This window comes from Oryx dammah, unplaced genomic scaffold (assembly GCF_014754425.2).
Source record: "Oryx dammah isolate SB20612 unplaced genomic scaffold, SCBI_Odam_1.1 HiC_scaffold_24, whole genome shotgun sequence".
In the NCBI taxonomy this organism is placed as follows: domain Eukaryota; kingdom Metazoa; phylum Chordata; class Mammalia; order Artiodactyla; family Bovidae; genus Oryx; species Oryx dammah.
Window position 1 is genome coordinate 30,503,107 of NW_024070208.1, and position 10,198 is coordinate 30,513,304.

Genomic DNA, 10,198 nt, shown 5'->3' on the forward strand with positions numbered 1-10,198 from the left:
TCCCTGCCCAGGGGGAACTCAGAGGCCAGTCTGAGCACTTCCTGACCACGTGCTTCCAAGGAGCCCATCTTGGGTGAGGAGTCCCCAGCCTCCCGGCCGTGGACCAGTACCTCCAATCAGATCAACAGCAACATTAGATTAGAAATAATGAAGAAGTGAAGTAGTCAAAGTGTTCTGAAGCTCAGTCGTGTCCGACTCTTTGTGACCCCATGGACTGTAGCCCACTGGGCTCCTCCATGGGATTCTCCAGGCAGGAATACTGGAGTGGGTTGCCATGCCCTTCTCTAAGGCATCTTCCCAACCCAGGGGTCGAACCCACGTCTCCTGCATTGCAGGCAGATTCTTTATCGTGTGAGCCACCAGGGAAGCCCAGATTAGAAATAAAGTGCACAGTAAATGTAACGCACTTGAATCACCCCAAAACCACCGCCCCACGCCTGGTCTGTGGAAAAATTGTCTTCCACGAAATTGGTCCCTGGTGTCAAGCAGGTTAGGGACGCTGCTCTAGGGGGCTGTTTTCACTGCTGATGGTCAGACTTCAAATGCCTGTGATCATCTTACCATGATACCCCCTTACCCGAGCCTCCTCCTTGTGCCTGCTGACCCCCTGGCCTGCAACTGGCTGATTATTCACACATGGAGGCTCCTGCCAGGCCACCGCTACCTCTGCACCTGGGGTCCCGCTTCCTGGTCCCTCATCGTGTGGGTTTCTGCTTGAGGTGTCTGCTGTTGTCCTCAACTTTACTGATTTATTGATGGGCCAGAGTAAGGAGTGGACAGCGCCCAGGCTCTCATGAGTTCAGGGCTGCCATTTGTTCAGGGGGTCACAATTACTCACATGTTTGACCCACAGCCATCCCAGGCTAGCTGATTTTCTGCCATCATGTTTTCAAATTCACTCCCGTTAAACTCAGTAAATCCCCACTTCTTGGAGATACGGATCTTCTGGCGGCCAGGGAACTTGAACCTGTCCCTGAGGAGGGCCTCACTTACATGCTCCTTGTTCTGCAGCTTGGTGCAGGTGGACATGATGACTTGGCCAATGTGAACCCTGGCCACTGTGCCCTGGGGCTTCCAAAGGCACCACGCATATCTGGCTGGAGCCTAGCCTGGGGACACCAGGCCAGTCATGAATGTCCACTGGGAAGAGCTGTCTCCAAGGTCCCTTAGGGCAACCTGTACAGACAACAGGCTGGATACACTACCAAGAAGGCTGCTGTCTGCAGCCACGGCTGTCCTCAACTTTAGGGTGCATCTTGGCTTTTCCTTGTCTTCCAGGTCTCCCTAGTTCTGACATTTGACATTCCCTGGGATGCATCCACACTGGTACCCTAGCTGCTCTCAGTCATCACCCACCCAGGCAATTGCTTTTTTTTGACCAGAGCCCCCAAAGATGGCCCAGCTCCTCATTCCTTTCCTTCATCCATCCTCATCCAGAAAGAGTCACCCCCAAATCCAGTTTAGTCTTTCCATTACCCTGCAAGGATGAGGTGACCATCTGGCCTCCATGCTGAGGGTAGGATGGCATGGGGTTAAAAGTAGGGGCTCCAGAGGCTGGACGCTACCTAGCTGCTCACCCCAGCTGTCTCTCTCTAGCTGGGAGACCCGGGACAAGTTGACACAGTTTTCAGCCCCAGGTTCCTTATCTATTAAATGGAGATCATAAGAGTAATCACATATGGATGTGAGAGTTGGACCATAAAGAAGGCTGAGCACCAAAGAATTGATGCTTTCCAATTGTGGTGCTGGAGAAGACTCTTGAGAGTCCCTTGGACTGCAAGGAGATAAAACCAGTCAATCTTAAAGGAAATCAACACTAAACATTCATTGAAAGGTCTGATGTTGAAGCTCCAATACTTTGACCACCTGATGGGAAGAGCTGACACATTGGAAAAGACCCTGATGCTGGGAAACACTAAAGGCAGCAGGAGAAGGGGGCGACAGAGGATGAGATGGTTGGATGTATCACCGACTCGATGGAATGAGTTTGAGCAAGCTCTGGGGGTTGGTGATGGACAGGGAGGCCTGGTGTGCTGCAGTCCATGGAGTCGCTGAGAGTCGGACACAACTTAGTGACTGAATAACAACAATGTAACAGTAGCTACCCTAGAGGGTTGTTGCAAGATTCAATATGTAATTCATGTGACGCCTTTAGAACAGAGGCCAATACATAAGTGGTACGCATTTACTAGTTTTCTCAGTTAATCTTTACAAGCTAAGCCAGCTGTCAAACACTGTTTCTGTAATTCTATGAGTCCCTCTGTTGTGTCATTCCTTGTGCGCCTGGCCACCCAGCCTGGACGGGGACACTAAGATCAAAGCCAGGGTTAGGGGAGGGGGAGGGCATTCTGGATGCTTTCCTGTCTGTAATTTGCAAAAACAGTTCTCTCCCCTAAAAGAGCTGAGCTTAATATCAACTCCTGAAGCAGCCTTTTCTTGAAGAACAACCTTGGAAGAAATGCCACAAAAAGTTAATGCCATTTTAATTCTTATTCTCCTCTGTCAACTGACTTAGGAACTTGGCTCCAAAGCTCTTCTTCTTTTATTTTTGTAAATGGATGGCATTTTATTTATCCATTTTTGGCTGTGCTGGGTCTTCGTGGCTGTGAGCAGGCTTTCTGTAGTTGTGGCAAGCAGCTCCTCTGAAGTTTCAATGTGAGGGCTTCTCATTGCATTGGTTTCTCTTATTGGGAAGCACAGGCTCTAGGAGGGCGGATTTCAGTAGCTGTGGTGTGAGGGCTCAGTTGTTGCGGGCTCACAAGCTTAGTTGCCCTGTGACATGTAGAATCTTCCTGGACAAGGGATTGAACTTGCATTCCCTGCATTGGCAAGTGGGTTTTTAACTGCTGGACCCCGAGGGAAGTCCCAAAGCTCTTGTGATGGGGGTGTTTGTGCTGCTGCTGGCTTGTCACTCCCCTCCATCCCTCGGGATTGAGTTCCATCATTTTCTTAACCACAGGTGGCCTCTACAGCCTGCCAAGGAGGTTTACATTCCTTGCAAGGAAGACCCTATTTTATTTAGATTCTTTTCCCATAGAGATCATTACATACAGAGTATTGAGCAGAATTCCTTGTTCTATACAGTAGGTCCTTATTAGTTATCTAGTTTATATATGTGTGCATGTGTGTGTTGTGTCTGACTCTTTGCGACCCCGTGGACTGCAGCACGCCAGGCTCCTCTGGCCATGGAATTCTCTAGGCAAGAATACTGGAGTGAGTTGCCATTTCCTCCTCCAGGGGACCTTCTTGACCCAGGGATCAAACTCACGTCTCCTGTGTCTCCTGCATTGCAGGTGGGTTCTTTACCCACTGAACCACCGGGGAAGCCCCTCAGCAGGTCCTTACTAGTTATCTGTTTAATATATAGCAGTCATATATGTCAATCCGAAATGCTCAATTTACCCCTCCTCCCTCTTAGAAAGCATAAGTTTGTTTTCTACCTCTATGACTCCATTCCTGTTTTATAAATATGTTCCTTTGACATACTGGGTGAAATAAGCCAGACAGAGAAAGACAAATATCATAGGATATTGCTTATATGTGGAATCTAAAATAACGGTAGAGATGAATCTATTGACCTGAGTTTTGAAAGACCAGTGAGTAGGTGTTTACCATCAGAGCGTGGGCTGGGCGGGACTGGGTCGAGATTTCCAGGTCAAGGAAACACCTGGACCAGAGGCAAGGCAGCCAGGAGATGTGTGTGGGGCTGGGTGGGGCAGGGGGAGGATGCACAGAGAAGTGAGATGGCAAAGGGTACCCAGGACCCCTGGGCTCACACCATCTACAGCCCCGACCCTCAAGGAAGCTGCAAATCATTTATTTACACTGAAATGTATACTGAAAGTGTCCATTATGGCTGCTCAGATGCAGGAGTCCTGTGCCTATAAAAGAGCATGAAGTCTCTCTCCCGCAGAACAAGGTTGTCTTTGGGGTCTAGGAGATTTGAAAAGCAAACCTTCAATCTTGGATGCCCTGCTGGATACTGGCTGGCATTGCTGGAGCAGCAGCCTCTGCAGTGGAAACTGGGGGACCCTTCAGGGAGAGCCTCAGTCTCAGACAGGCAGGTGCTCAGAGGAGGCCTAACAGGGCCTGGAATCAAATGATGCTGACCCACCTCTAGGATAATCCAGACTAGACTAATTCTATTCTCCCTCAAGGCAGGAATTCTGAAGAATCATCCTGGACAGATCTCCTAGTAGAGCATAACCTTCTGTTATGCTTAATTAGCTAGCTAGACATCTGTATTTAATTAATGACTCAAGCATCTATTAAATGGTCTCTACATGCAGGCACAGTGGATTCAGAGCAGCATAAAGTTGGTCCCTGCCCTCCAAGCGCTCACTGTTGGAGAGATGGGTCCATAGACCACCCCACAGCGCCGTGTGTTGTATGCCTGAAATCACAGCTGCAGCCTCACGGAAAATAAAGCACTAAGGTTCCTGGTGAGGGGCTGGGGTTTTGAAGGATGAGTAGAAGTTTAATTGGTGGATGGAGTGGGGAAGAACCTTCTAGGCAGTTGCAGCAGCATTTTCTAAGGCGTGAAGCTATGAAAAACCACATTACATGTGGGAGCTTCTAGCTGAAGCTCATTTCTCTCAGCATGGCAAGCTTTCCCATCTTGCCAGCCCCCAGGCAGATATGCTTATGGACCACAGCCGTTTCTCCCACTTCTCTTCAACAGTTCTAGGTGGCAATCACAGACCTGCAGAATCAGTGCCTGGAAGGAGCCTCTGTGCTTTGACATCTTTTATGCAGGCTTTCATGTTGCAGGACCATCAGGTGTTTGGAGGATGGTGGCAGGAGGAGAAATTGGGATGGTGGTTTGGGGCCAGAATGTAAGAGCCTCATGAGTCATTCCGAGAACCTTTGGCTGATGGCAGAAAGCCACTGAATGTGTTTGGGCTGGAGAATCTCCCTGTCAGATCCATGGTTAAGAAATAAACTCTCTTCACAGAATAGTGCGCCACTCTCCACATCAGCACTGCAGCTCACTGACATGTGGTAGGGGACTGCCTAAGGTCTGCAGAGGGGCCCCTTAGCATCCAAGGAAGGGTAGGGTTGACAGCATCCCCCATAACTTCTCCCACTCTCTGGGGAGGTACAAAGGGGGCTGGAGTCCATCTGCTGTGCTGAGAAGTTTGCTGGACCTTGGAATGACTGCCTGCCCCACCTTTAGTAGGCCAGGCATTGCTTCCTGTTTGATAACTTCTCTGCCTGGTTCACATTACATTTGTACTCCCTCACCTCTTTGAGCCTATTTGTTGTGTCAATTTGGGCTTCCCTGGTGGCTCAGCTGGTAAAGAATCTGCCTGCAATGCATTCCATGGACAGAGGAGCCTGGTGGGCTACAGTCCATGGAGTCGCAAAGAGTGGGATACGACTGAGCAACTAAGCACACACATTGTGTCAACTTCTCTCTTGGTCCATTTGTCCCAAAAGTTCTGCTCCTGAGATGCGTGCTGTTGGCTTGATGTCTTTCTTCTAGCGGTTGTTCTCCGCAGAGGTGCAGTTTGGATCACGAGCTCTGTCTCCCTGACCCGCACTCCCCTCTCTGCTGATGTGTGTTACTGAGATGGAGGCCTTTGTGTGTCTGTCCTGATGAGTGTGAGGGGAGAGGAGGGAAGCTCCCCAGCCGACCACAGGAATCTGGAACCGCTGCAGCCTCCCCATCGCTTCTGTTCCTGCCCAGAGCTGTGCCTGTAAACCCTCAGGGCCCTCAGGTTGCCGAGCTACAGTTCTGGGGCCAGGCCCCCTGCTTCCATCGCCCCTCAGTTCGGCCGGGTTCAGGGGGCTCATGCTACACAGAGCTGGGCTGTTGCTTCCTCTTTCTGTGGGACCAGATGGGCTTGGACAGTCCCAAAGCAGTGTGGTGGGGAAGGGTGAGACCTGGGCTATAACTCTTTCAGAACCTTCCTATGTTCCTTTTTCAGTCTGTTGATGTGATGGATTATATTGTGTTTTTTTTTTTTTGGCTGTACCACTTGTGGGATCTCAGCTCCCCAACCAGGGATTGAACCTGGACCCTTGGCAGTGAGAACTTGGAGTCCTAATTACTGGACTGCCAGGGAATTCCTAATATATTGATTAATTTTTTCTTAAGATTGACTTATTTGTTTATTTTTTGATTGTGGTGGGTCTTTGTGGCTACAAGTGGGCTTTCTCTAGTTGGGGAGAGTGGGGCTTATTCCTTGTTGTGGCTCCTGAGCTCTGTTGTGGCACAGGCTCAGTAGTTGTGGTGAATGGACTTAACTGCTCCATGGTATGTGGGATCTTCCCAGACCAGGGATCAAACATGGCATTAGATCAAATATCTCCTGCATTGGCAGGCAGAGTCTTTATCTCTGAGCCACCAGGGAAGCCCCAAAGCCTTTGATTTAAAGTGAGAAATGTGCAATGCTTTCTTTCACTTGAACACTTAGAGGCCATTGTAAGGTTATTAAGTGGCCTAATTTCAATATTGTTGTGTCTCAAGGAGTAGGGAAGGAGACAGGGTAACAGCCCTGGTGGAGCCACTGATTAAGTTTTCCATCTACTGTGGGTGTGTGGCATCTCAAAACAATTACAGTCGGAACATCAAAGATCTCTGACTATACAGCACTCTAACAAATAATAATGAAAAAGTTTGAAAGATTGTGAGAATTACTAAAATATGACACTGAAACACAAAGTGAGCAGATGCTGTTGGAGGAATGGTGCAGATAGACTGCTTCTATGCAGGAGGGTTGCTTCGATTTGTTTAAAAAAAAAAAAAGAACAACCCAGTGTCTGTGACACCCAATAAAGCAAAGTGCGATAAAACGAGGTCTGCCTGTAAGCCCATCAAAGGCATTCTTCATTTCTGCTACAGTCCCTTTGATCTCCAGCACTTCTCTCTGGTCCCTTCTCAGGACTTCCATCTCTCTGCTTACACCGTCCATCTGTCCTGTGTCTGTCTTCTCTATCCATTAGTGCTCTCAGCATAGTCATCCGAGTTGTTTTAAATTCCTGGTCTGATCATTCTGACATGCCTTCTGCGTCTGGTTCTGATGCTTGCTCCATCTCTTGGGCTGTGATTTCTGCCTTTTGGTAGACCTTGTGATTTTTCTTAATAGCCAGACACCATGTGCTGGGTAAAAAGGAACAGCCATAAACAGGCCCTCAGGGATATGTTGGTGAGGTGTGAAGGGTGGGGAAGCGTTCTAGTCCTATGATAGGGTCACGGTGTTTCTCTGAGCCTGTGTTTCTGGACTGTGAGCTTCACAAGTGTTTCTCAGTTTATTTTTCCTCCTCTTTTAGGAGACGCAGGATGGCTAGGGCAGGTGGAGGTGGGGATTTCCCTTCCCCAGGCAGTCTGGCTCTGATCACACCCCAGCAGGCCAGGCTCTGGTTCCCTAGTTTCCCCTGAGGGCTGGCATTGTTAAGAAGAACAGAGGGCTATGGTGTATTTCTTTTTATTTTAAAAGGTTTTATTGGGCTGTAGTTGATTTACCATGTTGTTGTTATTTTCAGGTATATAGAAAAGCGAATCAGTTATATATATATTTATATATATATATCCACTCTTTTTTCTTTTTTAGATTCTTTTCCCATACAGATCATTACAGAGTATTAAGTACAATTCTCTGTGCTAGCCAAGATTGTCTGGCACTACTGGTAAAGAATCTGCCTGCCAGTTCAGGAGACACACAAGATGCGGGTTCGACCCCCAGGTCAGGAAGATCCCCTGGAGTAGGAAATGGTAACCCACTCCAGTATTCTTGGGAAATTCCATGGACAGAGGAGCCTGGTGGGCTACAGTCCACAGGGTCACAAAGAAATATGACTGAGCGCAGGGTGCACAACGCGCTGTACTTCTGTCCTTATTAGTGATCTAGTTTATATATTGTAGTGTGTATGTGTCAGTCCCAAGAGAAATGTGTCTGGTGTATTTTAACAGGGCTCCTTTTCCCCTCCCACTGCTGGGAACCTGAGGGAGCTTTTCTCTGATATTTACTGTGGGAACCTGGCTGAGACCCCGGAGATAAATCCTGCAAGACTGTGGGGGCCTGCTATGATGGCATCCCCCTGGAGATTTTAGCTCTTGACCTTGTCTACATGGAGCGCCTAGGGGATGTGAACATCACGGCTGCGGTTTTGGTCCCAGCACTGGCTCCCACTGAGTCCGCTCCGGCCGGCTGCCGCTTCCTGTACTTGCCTGGCTGGGTCTCCAGTCTTGCAGGCAGTGGTTGCCCCATGTCCCCCCTCCCTCTCTTATTGCATCCTAGAGAGCTGTTGAATTTTCAGTCTGTTAAGCTTTGACTTACTAGAACACAGGGGCAACTTCCCAGCTCTTTACTTGAGGAACCAAAAATCTGATGTCTCATTCTTTCCTCTAAACATATAATCATGACACATTTTAAAAGATTAAGGGACTTCCCTGGTGGTCTAGTGGTTAGGACTCTGCACTTGCCCTGCAGGGGGCACGGGTTCGATCCCTGGTCGGGGAACTAAGATCCCACGTGCCTTGAGGTATGGCCAATAAATAAATAAAACTACTTTAAAAAATAAAAGATTTAAAAATAGCTATTTATGCAGGGTTTGGGGCTTCCCAGGTGGCTCAGTGATAAAGAATCTGCTTGCTAATGCCTCAAACTCAAGAGACACGGGTTCGATCCCTGGTCCAGGAAGATCCTCTGGAGAAGGGAATGGTGACCCACTCCAATATTCTTGCCTGGGAAATCCCATGGACAGAGGAACCTGGCAGGCTACAGTCCCTCGGGTCACAAAGAGTTAGACACAACTAAGTGTGAGTGGGCATGCACACACACACAAGCAGGATTTATCATACACACACAGAGTCTTAAAGCTCTAATAAGGACACTATAGGCAACACTTTAAAGAAAAACTACTTCAGCGCTAGGACGTTTCTTTTAAAGAGACGATTGACAATAATTTCCCTCAAATCCCTGATCTTCATCCCCCGATTAAGAATAAGAATAAAAGTCATAGCAATTCGTCCTGTGTACTGAGCACTCACTGTGTTTCACTTACTGCACTGGATGTTTCAGCCATTATTGCTGTTCCTCACCAATAACCTGCCTACAAGGAATTCTTTAATCAATTTCATAGATTAAGAAATTGAGGCTCAGAAAGGTTGGGCACTTTGTCTAAGGTCACACAGTAAGTGATTTAATAGCCTGGTAATAATAAGATTTTAAATCACTGTGGGAAAACCTAAACTGTCAGAGTCCTGGCAGACCATGTGGTTAGTGAAGTCCTGCTGGCTTAGTGGGCAAGTAGCTTTTGCAAACATGGATAGTGTGTGTGTGTGCACATGTGCGCACGCCCATGCATATGCTGGACCACGATGTTGCTGTCTTGTGTTCACAGCCCTGTTCCAACACATGCTGTCCCAACCTATCTCATCAGAACCTCAAGGTGCGTCCTATCCCCTCACTCAGCAAGCACCTCAGTGTTGCATCCTCTACAGAAGGATGCCTGCTTTTAGGTGGCGCTAACGAATCACCAGCAGATTTACAACCACTCGAATCTTTTATTGGGCTTACAGTTGTTTGGTTTTAATTTTTCACTAGCCCTCTGTTTAACCATCCTAAAATCAAATTGTCTTTTCTCAACCAAAATAAGCTATTTCCTTAGATCCAAGAGCTTTCAAGCTTTGAAGATAAAAGGATGGGCTGTTCTGCAGCCCCAAACTTTCCATGACGAGTTGCTGGGACAGGAAGTGAATTTGCAATCCTTCACGTGTGGGATGGAGTTCAGGCTAGAGGGGATTCAGAAAGCGGCATGCCTTCCTGCCGCAAACGGTGAGGGTGAGGGGCACCCCACTGCTCCCATTGTTCCCACAGTTAGAAGTGAGCACACCCTGGGATACCAGCTCTACCTCCTGGGAATTTGGATGGAGAAGGCTACTGAGAAGCTGGACTGTGCCCAGCACCTTGAAGGGCAAGAGTATCATCAGCCGGAAACTGGGCAACTCGTATGTTGTCAACAAGGCCAAACAATGAAAGGCCTCTTGTAGAAGAACTTGATTAAATACAAATTTAATATATTAATGTTTCATCTTCTCAATGAAACCCTAGAAGCAATCATCCCCACATTTGTCATGCTCAACAGAGCCTTAAGAGAGGTGAACAGAGAACAGTAAACATTGTCTATTAGAAAATTGCATTTCACAGTAGTAAGGAAAAGGAAAAACATTAGCCAACAAAGGGCACTCTTC

General features: G+C 47.9%; 1 non-coding gene and 1 pseudogene across 1 annotated transcript; one reads left to right on the forward strand and one right to left on the reverse strand.

The window, feature by feature from the left end:
* Positions 1-1,148: 1,148 nt before the first annotated feature.
* LOC120883429 lies at positions 1,149-1,239 on the reverse strand (annotated as a pseudogene).
* Positions 1,240-8,392: 7,153 nt separating this feature from the next.
* TRNAA-UGC lies at positions 8,393-8,465 on the forward strand. The gene has a single exon. It is a non-coding gene; the product is annotated as a tRNA-Ala (tRNA).
* Positions 8,466-10,198: the final 1,733 nt, after the last annotated feature.